At 47.6% G+C, this 18518-nt stretch overlaps 1 protein-coding gene across 1 annotated transcript in view; it reads right to left on the reverse strand.

Annotated features, from left to right (window-relative positions):
* Positions 1-18518, reverse strand: part of LOC119965012 (soluble guanylate cyclase 88E-like) — a 678135-nt gene that overhangs the window by 460006 nt on the left and 199611 nt on the right. The gene's annotated exons all lie outside the window — the stretch shown is intronic.

Below are 18518 nucleotides of genomic sequence, written 5' to 3' on the forward strand. Positions count from 1 at the left end.
ACTCATCACTGTGCTGTTGCGATTGTAGTGTATACTCAGCACTGTGCTGTTGCGATTGTAATGTACACTCAGCATTGTGCTGTTGTGATTGTAGTGTACACTCAGCACTGTGCTGTTGTGACTGTAGTGTATACTGAGCACTGTAATGTTGTGATTGTAGTGTATACTCAGCATTGTGCTGTTGTTATTGTAGTGTACACTCAGCACTGTGCTGTTGTGACTGTAGTGTACACTCAGCACTCTGTGCTGTTGTGACTGTAGTGAACACTCAGAGCTGTGCTGTTGTGACTGTAGTGTACATTCAGTACTGTGTTGGTGTTGTTAGATGTTTACCTGCTGTTGTATAAAGAGTTAAAGGTTCTTCACCTTTACACAAACAAAAACACAAACACATGTATTTAACTATAACAGACTCTGCAGAAAACTCTATCTTCACATCACCTGCCACAAAGACCACCTGAAGCCGCTTTACATATCAGTGTCAATTATTGGATACTTAACAGAAATGAGACAACTAATTAGAAACTCTTAAACCATTTCTTAACAATCTCTTGGAGAAAAAAAAAATTAGGTGGGAACATAATTCCAAGTAACTGAAAAACATACACGCAATTTCCCCCCCCCCTTCTCTTTTATCATTTTTTTTGGAAGAAAAAAAAAGTCACAGAAACAGGCGCCCTTCATTTACAATATGCAAATGTTTCTGTGAACTATCCCCTCTTTTTTTAAAACAGTCTGACAATTGATAGCTACTGTCGACCCATTTAATTTTTGCTATTTTAACATAGAACATAGAACATAGAACGATACAGCGCAGTACAGGCCCTTCGGCCCTCGATGTTGCACCGACATGGAAAAAATCTAAAGGCCATCTAACCTACACTATGCCCTTATCATCCATATGCTTATCCAATAAATTTTTAAATGCCCTCAATGTTGGCATGTTCACTACTGTTGCAGGTAGGGCATTCCACGGCCTCACCACTCTTTGCGTAAAAAACCCACCTCTGACCTCTGTCCTATATCTATTACCCCTCAATTTAAGGCTATGTCCCCTCGTGCTAGCCACCTCCATCCGCGGGAGAAGGCTCTCGCTGTCCACCCTATCTAACCCTCTGATCATTTTGTATGCCTCTATTAAGTCACCTCTTAACCTTCTTCTCTCTAACGAAAACAACCTCAAGTCCATCAGCCTTTCCTCATAAGATTTTCCCTCCATACCAGGCAACATCCTGGTAAATCTCCTCTGCACCCGTTCCAAAGCTTCCACGTCCTTCCTATAATGAGGCGACCAGAACTGTACGCAATACTCCAAATGCGGCCGTACTAGAGTTTTGTACAACTGCAACATGACCTCATGGCTCTGGAACTCAATCCCTCTACCAATAAAGGCCAACACACCATAGGCCTTCTTCACAACCCTATCAACCTGGGTGGCAACTTTCAGGGATCTATGTACATGGACACCGAGATCCCTCTGCTCATCCACACTACCAAGAATTTTACCATTAGCCAAATATTCCGCATTTCTGTTATTCTTTCCAAAGTGAATCACCTCACACTTCTCCACATTAAATTCCATTTGCCACCTCTCAGCCCAGCTCTGCAGCTTATCTATGTCCCTCTGTAACCTGCAACATCCTTCCGCACTGTCTACAACTCCACCGACTTTCGTGTCGTCTGCAAATTTACTCACCCATCCTTCTGCGCCCTCCTCTAGGTCATTTATAAAAATGACAAACAGCAACGGCCCCAGAACAGATCCTTGTGGTACGCCACTCGTAACTGAACTCCATTCTGAACATTTCCCATCAACTACCACTCTCTGTCTTCTTTCAACTAGCCAATTTCTGATCCACATCTCTAAATCACCCTCAATCCCCAGCCTCCGTATTTTCTGCAATAGACGACCGTGGGGAACCTTATCAAACGCTTTACTGAAATCCATATACACCACATCAACTGCTCTACCCTCGTCTACCTGTTCAGTCACCTTCTCAAAGAACTCGATAAGGTTTGTGAGGCATGACCTACCCTTCACAAAACCATGCTGACTGTCCCTAATCATATTATTCCTATCTAGATGATTATAAATCGTATCTTTTATAATCCTCTCCAAGACTTTACCCACCACAGACGTTAGGCTCACCGGCCTATAGTTACCGGGGTTATCTCTACTCCCCTTCTTGAACAAAGGGACCACATTTGCTATCCTCCAGTCCTCTGGCACTATTCCTGTAGCCAATGATGATCTAAAAATCAAAGCCAAAGGCTCAGCAATCTCTTCCCTGGCTTCCCAGGGAATCCTAGGATAAATCCCAGCCGGCCCCGGGGACTTATCTATTTTCACCTTGTCCAGAATTGCCAACACTTCTTCCCTACGCACCTCAATGCCATCTATTCTAATAGCCTGGGTCTCAGCATTCTCCTCCACAATATTATCTTTTTCTTGAGTGAATACTGACGAAAAGTATTCATTTAGTATCTCGCTTATCTCCTCAGCCTCCACACACAACTTCCCACCACTGTCCTTGACTGGCCCTACTCTTACCCTAGTCATTCTTTTATTCCTGACATACCTATAGAAAGCTTTTGGGTTTTCCTTGATCCTACCTGCCAAAGACTTCTCATGTCCCCTCCTTGCTCATCTCAGCTCTCTCTTTAGATCCTTCCTCGCTTCCTTGTAAATATCAAGCGCCCCAACTGAAACTTCACGCCTCATCTTCACATAGGCCTCCTTCTTCCTCTTAACAAGAGATTCCACTTCTTTGGTAAACCACGGTTCCCTCGCTCGACCCCTTCCTCCCTGCCTGACTGGTACGTACTTATCAAGAACATGCAATAGCTGTTCCTTGAACAAGCTCCACATATCCAGTGTGCCCAACCCTTGCAGCCTACTTCTCCAACCAACACATCCTAAGTCATGTCTAATGGCATCATAATTGCCCTTCCCCCAGCTATAACTCTTGCCCTGCGGGGTATACTTATCCCTTTCCATCACTAACGTAAAGGTCACCGAATTGTGGTCACTGTTTCCAAAGTGCTCACCTACCTCCAGATCTAACACCTGGCCTGGTTCATTACCCAAAACCAAATCCAATGTGGCCTCGCCTCTTGTTGGCCTGTCAACATATTGTGTCAGGAAACCCTCCTGCACACATTGTACAAAGAATGACCCATCTAATGTACTCGAACTATATCTTTTCCAGTCAATATTTGGAAAGTTAAAGTCTCCCATAACAACTACCCTGTTACTTTCGCTCTTTTCCAGAATCATCTTCGCCATCCTTTCCTCTACATCCCTAGAACTATTAGGTGGCCTATAGAAAACTCCCAACAGGGTGACCTCTCCTTTCCTGTTTCTAACCTCAGCCCATACTACCTCAGAAGAAGAGTCCCCATCTAGCATCCTTTCCGCCACCGTAATACTGTCCTTGACTAGCAGCGCCACACCTCCCCCTCTTTTGCCCCCTTCTCTGAACTTACTAAAACACCTAAACCCCGGAACCTGCAACAACCATTCCTGTCCCTGCTCTATCCATGTCTCTGAAATGGCCACACATCGAAGTCCCAGGTACCAACCCATGCTGCCAGTTCCCCTACCTTATTTCGTATACTCCTGGCATTGAAGTAGACACACTTCAAACCACCTACCTGAACACTGGCACCCTCCTGCGAAGTCAAATCTGTGCTCCTGACCTCTATACTCTCAATCTCCCGTACCCTAAAACTACAATCCAGGTTCCCATGCCCCTGCTGAATTAGTTTAAACCCCCCCAAAGAGCACTAACAAATCTCCCCCCCAGGATATTGGTGCCCCTCAGGTTCAGATGTAGACCATCCTGTCTATAGAGGTCCCACCTTCCCCAGAAAGAGCCCCAGTTATCCAGAAATCTGAATCCCTCCCGCCTGCACCATCCCTGTAGCCACGTGTTTAATTGCTCTCTCTCCCTATTCCTCATCTCACTATCACGTGGCACGGGCAACAACCCAGAGATAACAACTCTGTTTGTTCTCGCTCTGAGCTTCCATCCTAGCTCCCTAAAGGCCTGCCTGACATCCTTGTCCCCTTTCCTACCTATGTCGTTAGTTCCAATGTGGACTACGACTTGGGGCTGCTCCCCCTCCCCCTTAAGGACCCGGAAAACACGATCCGAGACATCACGTACCCTTGCACCTGGGAGGCAACATACCAAACGTGAGTCTCTCTCGCTCCCACAAAATCTCCTATCTGTGCCCCTGACTATTGAGTCCCCAATTACTAATGTTCTACTCCTTTCCCCCCTTCCCTTCTGAGCAACAGGGACAGACTCCGTGCCAGAGGCCCATACCCCATGGCTTACCCCTGGTAAGTCGTCCCCCCCACAAGTATCCAAAACGGTATACTTGTTACTCAGGGGAACGACCGCAGGGGGTCCCTGTACTGACTGCTTTTTCCCAGTCCCTCTTACAGTTACCCATCTATCTCCAGTCTTTGGTGTAACTATTTCCCTGAAGCTCCTATCTATGACCCCCTCTGCCTCCCGAATGATCCGAAGTTCATCCAGCTCAAGCTCCAGGTCCCTAACACGGTTTTTGAGGAGCTGGAGTTGGGTGCACTTCCCACAGATGAAATCAGCAGGGACACTGACGGCGTCCCTCACCTCAAACATTCTGCAGGAGGAGCATTGTACTGCCTTCCCTGACATCACCTCTAGATTTAAAAAATAACAAGAAAAAGAAAAAGAAAGGAAGAGCTTACCTGATATTACCTCAAACCCTGCTCCTGCTCAAAGGTAAGCAAATTTAAAGACACTCACTCACCTTCACGACAGGCCCCTGCTCCCGCTTCCCAACCACCGTGGGGTGGGGGGGTTGGTTAGAGGAGGAGGTAGGGTGGGAAACACTCACGAAGTGTTTCGGGTTTAACTGTCACTTGCCAACAGCCTCTCCACAAACCACCTTCAACTTAGGCTGACCGCACTGCACGTATGCAAATTTCCCCAGAACAGCTGATCAGTAGCTCTGCTCTGCTGCCCTCTGCTGGATGATTGCCTTCACTCAAACTCCTCGGGTCCCCTTCGCAGATTCACCTTCAACTTAGGCTGACCGCACTGCACGTATGCAAATTTCCCCAGAACAGCTGATCAGTAGCTCTGCTCTGCTGCCCTCTGCTGGATGATTGCCTTCACTCAAACTCCTCGGGTCCCCTTCGCAGATTCACCTTCAACTTAGGCTGACCGCACTGCACGTATGCAAATTTCCCCAGAACAGCTGATCAGTAGCTCTGCTCTGCTGCCCTCTGCTGGATGATTGCCTTCACTCAAACTCCTCGGGTCCCCTTCGCAGATTCACCTTCAACTTAGGCTGACCGCACTGCACGTATGCAAATTTCCCCAGAACAGCTGATCAGTAGCTCTGCTCTGCTGCCCTCTGCTGGATGATTGCCTTCACTCAAACTCCTCGGGTCCCCTTCGCAGATTCACCTTCAACTTAGGCTGACCGCACTGCACGTATGCAAATTTCCCCAGAACAGCTGATCAGTAGCTCTGCTCTGCTGCCCTCTGCTGGATGATTGCCTTCACTCAAACTCCTCGGGTCCCCTTCGCAGATTCACCTTCAACTTAGGCTGACCGCACTGCACGTATGCAAATTTCCCCAGAACAGCTGATCAGTAGCTCTGCTCTGCTGCCCTCTGCTGGATGATTGCCTTCACTCAAACTCCTCGGGTCCCCTTCGCAGATTCACCTTCAACTTAGGCTGACCGCACTGCACGTATGCAAATTTCCCCAGAACAGCTGATCAGTAGCTCTGCTCTGCTGCCCTCTGCTGGATGATTGCCTTCACTCAAACTCCTCGGGTCCCCTTCGCAGATTCACCTTCAACTTAGGCTGACCGCACTGCACGTATGCAAATTTCCCCAGAACAGCTGATCAGTAGCTCTGCTCTGCTGCCCTCTGCTGGATGATTGCCTTCACTCAAACTCCTCGGGTCCCCTTCGCAGATTCACCTTCAACTTAGGCTGACCGCACTGCACGTATGCAAATTTCCCCAGAACAGCTGATCAGTAGCTCTGCTCTGCTGCCCTCTGCTGGATGATTGCCTTCACTCAAACTCCTCGGGTCCCCTTCGCAGATTCACCTTCAACTTAGGCTGACCGCACTGCACGTATGCAAATTTCCCCAGAACAGCTGATCAGTAGCTCTGCTCTGCTGCCCTCTGCTGGATGATTGCCTTCACTCAAACTCCTCGGGTCCCCTTCGCAGATTCACCTTCAACTTAGGCTGACCGCACTGCACGTATGCAAATTTCCCCAGAACAGCTGATCAGTAGCTCTGCTCTGCTGCCCTCTGCTGGATGATTGCCTTCACTCAAACTCCTCGGGTCCCCTTCGCAGATTCACCTTCAACTTAGGCTGACCGCACTGCACGTATGCAAATTTCCCCAGAACAGCTGATCAGTAGCTCTGCTCTGCTGCCCTCTGCTGGATGATTGCCTTCACTCAAACTCCTCGGGTCCCCTTCGCAGATTCACCTTCAACTTAGGCTGACCGCACTGCACGTATGCAAATTTCCCCAGAACAGCTGATCAGTAGCTCTGCTCTGCTGCCCTCTGCTGGATGATTGCCTTCACTCAAACTCCTCGGGTCCCCTTCGCAGATTCACCTTCAACTTAGGCTGACCGCACTGCACGTATGCAAATTTCCCCAGAACAGCTGATCAGTAGCTCTGCTCTGCTGCCCTCTGCTGGATGATTGCCTTCACTCAAACTCCTCGGGTCCCCTTCGCAGATTCACCTTCAACTTAGGCTGACCGCACTGCACGTATGCAAATTTCCCCAGAACAGCTGATCAGTAGCTCTGCTCTGCTGCCCTCTGCTGGATGATTGCCTTCACTCAAACTCCTCGGGTCCCCTTCGCAGATTCACCTTCAACTTAGGCTGACCGCACTGCACGTATGCAAATTTCCCCAGAACAGCTGATCAGTAGCTCTGCTCTGCTGCCCTCTGCTGGATGATTGCCTTCACTCAAACTCCTCGGGTCCCCTTCGCAGATTCACCTTCAACTTAGGCTGACCGCACTGCACGTATGCAAATTTCCCCAGAACAGCTGATCAGTAGCTCTGCTCTGCTGCCCTCTGCTGGATGATTGCCTTCACTCAAACTCCTCGGGTCCCCTTCGCAGATTCACCTTCAACTTAGGCTGACCGCACTGCACGTATGCAAATTTCCCCAGAACAGCTGATCAGTAGCTCTGCTCTGCTGCCCTCTGCTGGATGATTGCCTTCACTCAAACTCCTCGGGTCCCCTTCGCAGATTCACCTTCAACTTAGGCTGACCGCACTGCACGTATGCAAATTTCCCCAGAACAGCTGATCAGTAGCTCTGCTCTGCTGCCCTCTGCTGGATGATTGCCTTCACTCAAACTCCTCGGGTCCCCTTCGCAGATTCACCTTCAACTTAGGCTGACCGCACTGCACGTATGCAAATTTCCCCAGAACAGCTGATCAGTAGCTCTGCTCTGCTGCCCTCTGCTGGATGATTGCCTTCACTCAAACTCCTCGGGTCCCCTTCGCAGATTCACCTTCAACTTAGGCTGACCGCACTGCACGTATGCAAATTTCCCCAGAACAGCTGATCAGTAGCTCTGCTCTGCTGCCCTCTGCTGGATTTTCCATCTGTCCAACATCTGCTTCAAACTTGCGATGCGTTTACAGTGTACACTCAGCACTGTCAGCTGTTGTTGTGATTACAGTGTACAATCAGCACTGTGAGCTGTTGTCATTGCAGTGCACACTCAGCACTGTGGGCTGTTGTTGTAATTGCAATCTACACTCAGCACTGTGAGCTGTAGTGGTGTTTGCAGTGTGTACTCAGCACTGGGAGCTGTTGCTGTGATTACAGTGTACACTCAGCACTGTGAGCTGTTGTTGTGATTGCAGTGTGTTCTCAGCACTGGATGCTGTTGTTGTGATTACAGTGTACCCTCAGCATTGTGAGCAATTGTTCTGATCACAGTGTATACTCAGCATTGTGAGCTGGTGTTATTACAGTGTACACTCAGTACTGTGAGCTGTTGTGATTGCAGTGTACGTTCAGCACTGTGAGCTTTTGTTGTGATTGCAGTGTACACTCAGCACTGTGAGCGAGTGTTGTGATTGCAGTGAACACTCAGCGATGTGAGCTGTTGTGAATGCGGTGTACACTCAACACTGTGAGCTGTTGTTGTGATTACAGTGTACCCTCAGCACGGTGAGCTGTTGTGGTTGCAGTGTGTACTCAGCACTGGGAGCTGTCGTTGTGATTGCAGAATACACTCAGCGCTGTGAGCTGTTGTTGTTATTACAGTGTGCACGCAGCACTGTGAGCTGTTGTGATTGCAGTGTACACTCAGCAATGTGACCTGTTGTTGTGATTACAGTGTACACTCAGCACTGTGACCTGTTGTTGTGATTACAGTGCACACTCAGCACTGTGAGCTGTTGTTGTGATTACAGTGTACACTCAGCAGTGTGAGCTGTTCTGATCGCAGTGTACACGCAGCACTGTGAGCTGTCGTTGTGATTGCAGTGTACACTCAGCACTGTGAGCTGTTGTGATTACAGCGTACACTCACACTGTGAGCTGTCCTTGTGATTGCAGTGTACACGCAGCACTGTGAGCTGATGTTGTGATTACAGTGTACACTCAGTACTGTGAGCTGTTGTTGTGATTACAGCGTACACTCACACTGTGAGCTGTCCTTGTGATTGCAGTGTACACGCAGCACTGTGAGCTGATGTTGTGATTACAGTGTACACTCAGCACTGTGAGCTGTTGTTGTGATTACAGTGTACACTCAGTACTGTGAGCTGTTGTTGTGATTACAGCGTACACTCACACTGTGAGCTGTCCATGTGATTGCAGTGTACACGCAGCACTGTGAGCTGATGTTGTGATTACAGTGTACACTCAGTACTGTGAGCTTTTGTGACTACAGTGTGCACTCAGACTTGGGAGATGTTGTGATTACAGTGTACCCTCAGCATTGTGAGCAATTGTTGTGATCACAGTGTATACTCAGCATTGTGAGCTGGTGTGATTACAGTGTACACTCAGTACTGTGAGCTGTTGTGATTGCAGTGTACGTTCAGCACTGTGAGCTTTTGTTGTGATTGCAGTGTACACTCAGCACTGTGAGCGAGTGTTGTGATTGCAGTGAACACTCAGCAATGTGAGCTGTTGTGAATGCGGTGTACACTCAACACTGTGAGCGAGTGTTGTGATTGCAGTGAACACTCAGCAATGTGAGCTGTTGTGAATGCGGTGTACACTCAGCACTGTGAGCGAGTGTTGTGATTGCAGTGAACACTCAGCAATGTGAGCTGTTGTGAATGCGGTGTACACTCAGCGATGTGAGCTGTTGTGAATGCGGTGTACACTCAGCACTGTGAGCTGTTGTTGTGATTACAGTGTACACTCAGCACGGTGAGCTGTTGTGGTTGCAGTGTGTACTCAGCACTGGGAGCTGTCGTTGTGATTGCAGAATACACTCAGCGCTGTGAGCTGTTGTTGTTATTACAGTGTGCACGCAGCACTGTGAGCTGTTGTGATTGCAGTGTACACTCAGCAATGTGACCTGTTGTTGTGATTACAGTGTACACTCAGCACTGTGACCTGTTGTTGTGATTACAGTGCACACTCAGCACTGTGAGCTGTTGTTGTGATTACAGTGTACACTCAGCACTGTGAGCTGTTGTTGTGATTACAGCGTACACTCACACTGTGAGCTGTCCTTGTGATTGCAGTGTACACGCAGCACTGTGAGCTGTTGTTGTGATTACAGTGTACACTCAGCACTGTGACCTGTTGTTGTGATTACAGTGCACACTCAGCACTGTAAGCTGTTGTTGTGATTACAGTGTACACTCAGCAGTGTGAGCTGTTCTGATCGCAGTGTACACGCAGCACTGTGAGATGTCGTTGTGATTGCAGTGTACACTCAGCACTGTGAGCTGTTGTTGTGATTACAGCGTACACTCACACTGTGAGCTGTCCATGTGATTGCAGTGTACACTCAGTACTGTGAGCTTTTGTGACTACAGTGTGCACTCAGACTTGGGAGATGTTGTGATTACAGTGTACCCTCAGCATTGTGAGCAATTGTGATCACAGTGTATACTCAGCATTGTGAGCTGGTGTGATTACAGTGTACACTCAGTACTGTGAGCTGTTGTGATTGCAGTGTACGTTCAGCACTGTGAGCTTTTGTTGTGATTGCAGTGTACACTCAACACTGTGAGCGAGTGTTGTGATTGCAGTGTACACTCAGCACTGTGAGCTGTTGTTGTGATTACAGTGTACACTCAGCACGGTGAGCTGTTGTGGTTGCAGTGTACACTCAGCACTGTGAGCTGTTGTTGTGATTACAGTGTACACTCAGCACGGTGAGCTGTTGTGGTTGCAGTGTGTACTCAGCACTGGGAGCTGTCGTTGTGATTGCAGAATACACTCAGCGCTGTGAGCTGTTGTTGTTATTACAGTGTGCACGCAGCACTGTGAACTGTTGTGATTGCAGTGTACACTCAGCAATGTGACCTGTTGTTGTGATTACAGTGTACACTCAGCACTGTGACCTGTTGTTGTGATTACAGTGCACACTCAGCACTGTGAGCTGTTGTTGTGATTACAGTGTACACTCAGCAGTGTGAGCTGTTCTGATCGCAGTGTACACGCAGCACTGTGAGCTGTCGTTGTGATTGCAGTGTACACTCAGCACTGTGAGCTGTTGTTGTGATTACAGCGTACACTCACACTGTGAGCTGTCCTTGTGATTGCAGTGTACACGCAGCACTGTGAGCTGATGTTGTGATTACAGTGTACACTCAGTACTGTGAGCTTTTGTGACTACAGTGTGCACTCAGACTTGGGAGATGTTGTGATTACAGTGTACCATCAGCACTGTGAGCTATTGTTGTAATCACAGTGTACAGTCAGCACTGCCCGCTGTTGTGATTGTAGTGTTAAATCTACACCGTGAGTTGCTGTTTGTAGTCCACAGTCATTCGGATGTCCTATTGTGATTGTAGTGTACACTCTGTGCTGTGTGCTGTTGTTCTTATTGTCATGTACACTCAGCACGGTGTGCTGTTATTGTGATTGTAGTGTTCACTCAGCACTGTGAGCTGTTGTTGTGATTACAGTGTACACTCAACACTGCCAGCTGTTGTGAATGCAGTGTACACTCAGCACTGTGTGCTGTTGTAATTGCAATCTACACTCAGCACTGTGAGCTGTAGTGGTGGTTGCAGTGTGTACTCAGCACTGGGAGCTGTTGTTGTGATTACAGTGTACACTCAGCACTGTGAGCTGTTGTTGTGATTGCAGTGTGTTCTCAGCACTGGGTGCTGTTGTTGTGATTACTGTGTACACTCTGCACTGTGAGCAATTGTGATCACAGTGTATACTCAGCATTGTGAGCTGGTGTGATTACAGTGTACACTCAGCACTGTGAGCTGTTGTTTTGATTGCAGTGTACACTCAGCACTGTGAGCTGTTGTTGTGATTGCAGTGTGTTCTCAGCACTGGGTGCTGTTGTTGTGATTACTGTGTACACTCTGCACTGTGAGCAATTGTGATCACAGTGTATACTCAGCATTGTGAGCTGGTGTGATTACAGTGTACACTCAGTACTGTGAGCTGTTGTTGTGATTGCAGTGTACACTCAACACTGTGAGCTTTTGTTGTGATTACAGTGTACACTCAGCACTGTGAGCAGTTGTGATTACAGTGTATACTCAGCACTGTGAGCTGATGTGAACGCAGTGTATACTCAGCAATGTCACCTGTTGTTGTGATTACAGTGTACACTCAGCACTGTGAGCTGTTGTTGTTATTAAAGTGTGCACTCAGCACTGTGAGGTGTTGTTGTGATTACAGTGCACACTCAGCACTGTGAGCTGTTGTTGTGATTACAGTGCACGCTCAGCATTGTGAGCTGTTGTGATTGCAGTGTACACTCAGCACTGTGAGCTGTTGTTGTGATTACAGTGTACACTCAGCACTGTGAACTGTTGTGATTGCAGTGTACACGCAGCACTGTGAGCTGTTGTTGTGATTAAAGTGTACACGCAGCACTGTGAGCTGTTGTTGTCATTACAGTGTACACTCAGCACTGTGAGCTGTTGTTGTGATTACAGTGTACACGCAGCACTGTGAGCTGTTCTGATCGCAGCGTACACGCAGCACTGTGAGCTGTCGTTGTGATTGCAGTGTACACTCAGCACTGTAAGATGTTGTTGTGATTGCAGTGTACGTTCAGCACTGTGAGCTTTTGTTGTGATTGCAGTGTACACTCAGCACTGTGAGCGAGTGTTGTGATTGCAGTGAACACTCAGCGATGTGAGCTGTTGTGAATGCGGTGTACACTCAACACTGTGAGCTGTTGTTGTGATTACAGTGTACCCTCAGCACGGTGAGCTGTTGTGGTTGCAGTGTGTACTCAGCACTGGGAGCTGTCGTTGTGATTGCAGAATACACTCAGCGCTGTGAGCTGTTGTTGTTATTACAGTGTGCACGCAGCACTGTGAGCTGTTGTGATTGCAGTGTACACTCAGCAATGTGACCTGTTGTTGTGATTACAGTGTACACTCAGCACTGTGACCTGTTGTTGTGATTACAGTGCACACTCAGCACTGTGAGCTGTTGTTGTGATTACAGTGTACACTCAGCAGTGTGAGCTGTTCTGATCGCAGTGTACACGCAGCACTGTGAGCTGTCGTTGTGATTGCAGTGTACACTCAGCACTGTGAGCTGTTGTGATTACAGCGTACACTCACACTGTGAGCTGTCCTTGTGATTGCAGTGTACACGCAGCACTGTGAGCTGATGTTGTGATTACAGTGTACACTCAGTACTGTGAGCTTTTGTGACTACAGTGTGCACTCAGACTTGGGAGATGTTGTGATTACAGTGTACCCTCAGCATTGTGAGCAATTGTGATCACAGTGTATACTCAGCATTGTGAGCTGGTGTGATTACAGTGTACACTCAGTACTGTGAGCTGTTGTGATTGCAGTGTACGTTCAGCACTGTGAGCTTTTGTTGTGATTGCAGTGTACACTCAACACTGTGAGCGAGTGTTGTGATTGCAGTGTACACTCAGCACTGTGAGCTGTTGTTGTGATTACAGTGTACACTCAGCACGGTGAGCTGTTGTGATTGCAGTGTACACTCAGCACTGTGAGCTGTTGTTGTGATTACAGTGTACACTCAGCACGGTGAGCTGTTGTGGTTGCAGTGTACACTCAGCACTGTGAGCTGTTGTTGTGATTACAGTGTACACTCAGCACGGTGAGCTGTTGTGGTTGCAGTGTGTACTCAGCACTGGGAGCTGTCGTTGTGATTGCAGAATACACTCAGCGCTGTGAGCTGTTGTTGTTATTACAGTGTGCACGCAGCACTGTGAACTGTTGTGATTGCAGTGTACACTCAGCAATGTGACCTGTTGTTGTGATTACAGTGTACACTCAGCACTGTGACCTGTTGTTGTGATTACAGTGCACACTCAGCACTGTGAGCTGTTGTTGTGATTACAGTGTACACTCAGCAGTGTGAGCTGTTCTGATCGCAGTGTACACGCAGCACTGTGAGCTGTCGTTGTGATTGCAGTGTACACTCAGCACTGTGAGCTGTTGTTGTGATTACAGCGTACACTCACACTGTGAGCTGTCGTTGTGATTGCAGTGTACACGCAGCACTGTGAGCTGATGTTGTGATTACAGTGTACACTCAGTACTGTGAGCTTTTGTGACTACAGTGTGCACTCAGACTTGGGAGATGTTGTGATTACAGTGTACCATCAGCACTGTGAGCTATTGTTGTAATCACAGTGTACAGTCAGCACTGCCCGCTGTTGTGATTGTAGTGTTAAATCTACACCGTGAGTTGCTGTTTGTAGTCCACAGTCATTCGGATGTCCTATTGTGATTGTAGTGTACACTCTGTGCTGTGTGCTGTTGTTCTTATTGTCATGTACACTCAGCACGGTGTGCTGTTATTGTGATTGTAGTGTTCACTCAGCACTGTGAGCTGTTGTTGTGATTACAGTGTACACTCAACACTGCCAGCTGTTGTGAATGCAGTGTACACTCAGCACTGTGTGCTGTTGTAATTGCAATCTACACTCAGCACTGTGAGCTGTAGTGGTGGTTGCAGTGTGTACTCAGCACTGGGAGCTGTTGTTGTGATTACAGTGTACACTCAGCACTGTGAGCTGTTGTTGTGATTGCAGTGTGTTCTCAGCACTGGGTGCTGTTGTTGTGATTACTGTGTACACTCTGCACTGTGAGCAATTGTGATCACAGTGTATACTCAGCATTGTGAGCTGGTGTGATTACAGTGTACACTCAGCACTGTGAGCTGTTGTTTTGATTGCAGTGTACACTCAGCACTGTGAGCTGTTGTTGTGATTGCAGTGTGTTCTCAGCACTGGGTGCTGTTGTTGTGATTACTGTGTACACTCTGCACTGTGAGCAATTGTGATCACAGTGTATACTCAGCATTGTGAGCTGGTGTGATTACAGTGTACACTCAGTACTGTGAGCTGTTGTTGTGATTGCAGTGTACACTCAACACTGTGAGCTTTTGTTGTGATTACAGTGTACACTCAGCACTGTGAGCAGTTGTGATTACAGTGTATACTCAGCACTGTGAGCTGATGTGAACGCAGTGTATACTCAGCAATGTCACCTGTTGTTGTGATTACAGTGTACACTCAGCACTGTGAGCTGTTGTTGTTATTAAAGTGTGCACTCAGCACTGTGAGGTGTTGTTGTGATTACAGTGCACACTCAGCACTGTGAGCTGTTGTTGTGATTACAGTGCACGCTCAGCATTGTGAGCTGTTGTGATTGCAGTGTACACTCAGCACTGTGAGCTGTTGTTGTGATTACAGTGTACACTCAGCACTGTGAACTGTTGTGATTGCAGTGTACACGCAGCACTGTGAGCTGTTGTTGTGATTAAAGTGTACACGCAGCACTGTGAGCTGTTGTTGTCATTACAGTGTACACTCAGCACTGTGAGCTGTTGTTGTGATTACAGTGTACACGCAGCACTGTGAGCTGTTCTGATCGCAGCGTACACGCAGCACTGTGAGCTGTCGTTGTGATTGCAGTGTACACTCAGCACTGTAAGATGTTGTTGTGATTGCAGTGTACACTCAGCACTGTGAGCTGTTGTTGTGATTGCAGTGTACACTCAGCACTGTGAGCTGTTGTTGTGATTACAGTGTACACGCAGCACTGTGAGCTGTTCTGATCGCAGCGTACACGCAGCACTGTGAGCTGTTGTGATTGCAGTGTACACTCAGCACTGTAAGATGTTGTTGTGATTGCAGTGTACACTCAGCACTGTGAGCTGTCGTTGTGATTGCAGTGTGTTCTCAGCACTGTGAGCTGTTGTTGTGATTGCAGTGTACACTCAGCACTGTGAGCTGTTGTTGTGATTGCAGTGTAGACGCAGCACCGTGAGCTGTCATTGTGATTGCAGTGTACACGCAGCACTGTGAGCTGTTGTTGTGATTACAGTGTGCACTCAGCACTGTGAGCTGTTGTGATTGCAGTGTGTACTCAGAACTGGGAGCTGTTGTTGTGATCACAGTGTACACTTAGCACTGTGTGCTGTTGTGATTACAGTGTGCACTCAGCTCTGTCAGCAGGTGTGATCACACTGTACATTCAGCACTTTGATCTATTGTTGTAATCACAGTGTACGCTCAGCACTGCCCGCTGTTGTGATTGTAGTGTTAAATCTGCACCGTGAGTTGCTGTTTGTTGTCCACAGTCATTCGGATGTCCAATTGTGATTGTAGTGTACACTCAGTGCTGTGTGCTGTTGTTCTTAGTGTCATGTACACTCAGCACGGTGTGCTGTTATTGTGATTGTAGTGTACTCTCAGCACTGTGAGCTGTTGTTGTGATTACAGTGTACACTCAGCACTGTGAGCTGTTGTGAATGCAGTGTACACTCAGCACTGTGTGCTGTTGTAATTGCAATCTACACTCAGCACTGTGAGCTGTAGTGGTGGTTGCAGTGTGTGCTCAGCACTGGGAGCTGTTGTTGTGATTACAGTGTACACTCAGCACTGTGAGCTGTTGTTGTGATTGCAGTGTGTTCTCAGCACTGGGTGCTGTTGTTGTGATTACTGTGTACACTCTGCACTGGGAACAATTTTTGTGATCACAGTGTATACTCAGCATTGTGAGCTGGTGTGATTACAGTGTACACTCAGTACTGTGAGCTGTTGTGATTGCAGTGTACACTCAGCATTGTGAGCTGGTGTGATTACAGTGTACACTCAGTACTGTGAGCTGTTGTGATTGCAGTGTACACTCAGCACTGTGAGGTGTTGTTTTGATTGCAGTGTACACTCAGCACTGTGAGCTGTTGTTTTGATTGCAGTGTACACTCAGCACTGTGAGCTGTTGTGATTGCAGTGTACACTCAGCACTGTGAGCTGTTGTTGTGATTGCAGTGTACACTCAACATTGTGGGCTTTTGTTGTGATTACAGTGTACACTCAGCACTGTGAGCAGTTGTGATTACAGTGTATACTCAGCACTGTGAGCTGTTGTGATTGCAGTGTATACTCAGCAATGTCACCTGTGGTTGTGATTACAGTGTACACTCAGCACTGTGAGCTGTTGTTGTTATTACAGTGTGCACTCAGCAATATCACCTGTTGTTGTGATTACAGTGTGCACTCAGCACTGTGAGCTGTTGCTGTGATTACAGTGCACACTCAGCACTGTGGGCTGTTTTGATTACAGTGTACACTCAGCACTGTGAGTTGTTGCTGTGATTACAGTGCACACTCAGCATTGTGAGCTGTTGTGATTGCAGTATACACTCAGCACTGTGAGCTGTTGTTGTGATTACAGTGTACACTCAGCACTGTCAGCTGTCGTTGTGATTACAGTGTACACTCAGCACTGTGAGCTGTTGTGATTACAGTGTGCACTCAGCACTGTGAGCTGTAGTGATTACAGTGTACACTCAGCAGTGTGACCTGTTGTTGTGATTAAAGTGTACACTCAGCACTGTCAGCTGGTGTGATTACAGTGTACACTCAGCACTGTGAGCAGTTGTGATTACAGTGTACACTCAGCACTGTCAGCTGGTGTGATTACAGTGTACACTCAGCACTGTGAGCTGTTCTGATCACAGTGAAGATGCAGCACTGTGAGCTGTCGTTGTGATTGCAGTGTCCACTCAGCACTGTGAGCTGTAGTGGTAGTTGCAGTGTGCACTCAGCCTTGGGAGCTGTTGTGATTACAGTGTACCATCAGCACTGTGAGCGATTGTTGTAGTCACAGTGTACACTCAGCACTGCCCGCTGTTGTGATTGTAGTGTTAAATCTGCACCATGAGTTGCTGTTTGTCGTCCACAGTCATTCGGATGTCCTATTGTGATTGTAGTGTACTCTCAGTGCTGTGTGCTGTTGTTCTTATTGTCATGTACACTTAGCACGGTGTGCTGTTATTGTGATTGTAGTGTACTCTCAGCACTGTGAGCTGTTGTTATCATTACAGTGTACACTCAGCACTGTGAGCTGTTGTGAATGCAGTGTACACTCAGCACTGTGTGCTGTTGTAATTGCAATCTACACTCAGCACTGTGAGCTGTAGTGGTGGTTGCAGTGTGTGCTCAGCACTGGGAGCTGTTGTTGTGATTACAGTGTACACTCAGCACTGTGAGCTGTTGTTTTGATTGCAGTGTACACTCAGCACTGTGAGCTGTTGTTGTGATTGCATTGTGTTCTCTGCACTGGGTGCTGTTGTTGTGATTACTGTGTACACTCTGCACTGTGAGCAATTGTTATGATCACAGTGTATACTCAGCATTGTGAGCTGGTGTGATTACAGTGTACACTCAGTACTGTGAGCTGTTGTGATTGTAGTGTACACTCAGCACTGTGAGCTGTTGTTGTTATTACAGTGTGTACTCAGCACTGTGAGCTGTTGTTGTGATTACAGTGCACACTCAGCACTGTGAGCTGTTGTGATTGCAGTGTACACTCAGCACTGTGAGCTGTTGTTGTGTTTGCAGTGTACACTCAGCACTGTAAGATGTTGTTGTGATTACAGTGTACACTCAGCACTGTGAGCTGTCGTTGTGATTGCAGTGTGTTCTCAGCACTGTGAGCTGTTGTTGTGATTGCAGTGTACACTCAGCACTGTGAGCTGTTGTTGTGATTGCAGAGTACACGCAGCACTGTGAGCTGTTGTTGTGATTACAGTATACACTCAGCACTGTGAGCTGTTGTGATTGCAGTGTGTACTCAGCACTGGGAGCTGTTGTTGTGATTGCAGTGTACACTCAACACTGTGAGCTTTTGTTGTGATCACAGTGTACACTCAGCACTGTGTGCTGTTGTGATTACAGTGTGCACTCAGCTCTGTCAGCTGGTGTGATCACACTGTACATTCAGCACTGTGAGCTGTCGTTGTGATTGCAGTGTACATTCAGCACTGTGAGCTGTTGTTGTGATTGCAGTGTA

This window comes from Scyliorhinus canicula, chromosome 4 (assembly GCF_902713615.1).
Source record: "Scyliorhinus canicula chromosome 4, sScyCan1.1, whole genome shotgun sequence".
NCBI classification, from domain to species: domain Eukaryota; kingdom Metazoa; phylum Chordata; class Chondrichthyes; order Carcharhiniformes; family Scyliorhinidae; genus Scyliorhinus; species Scyliorhinus canicula.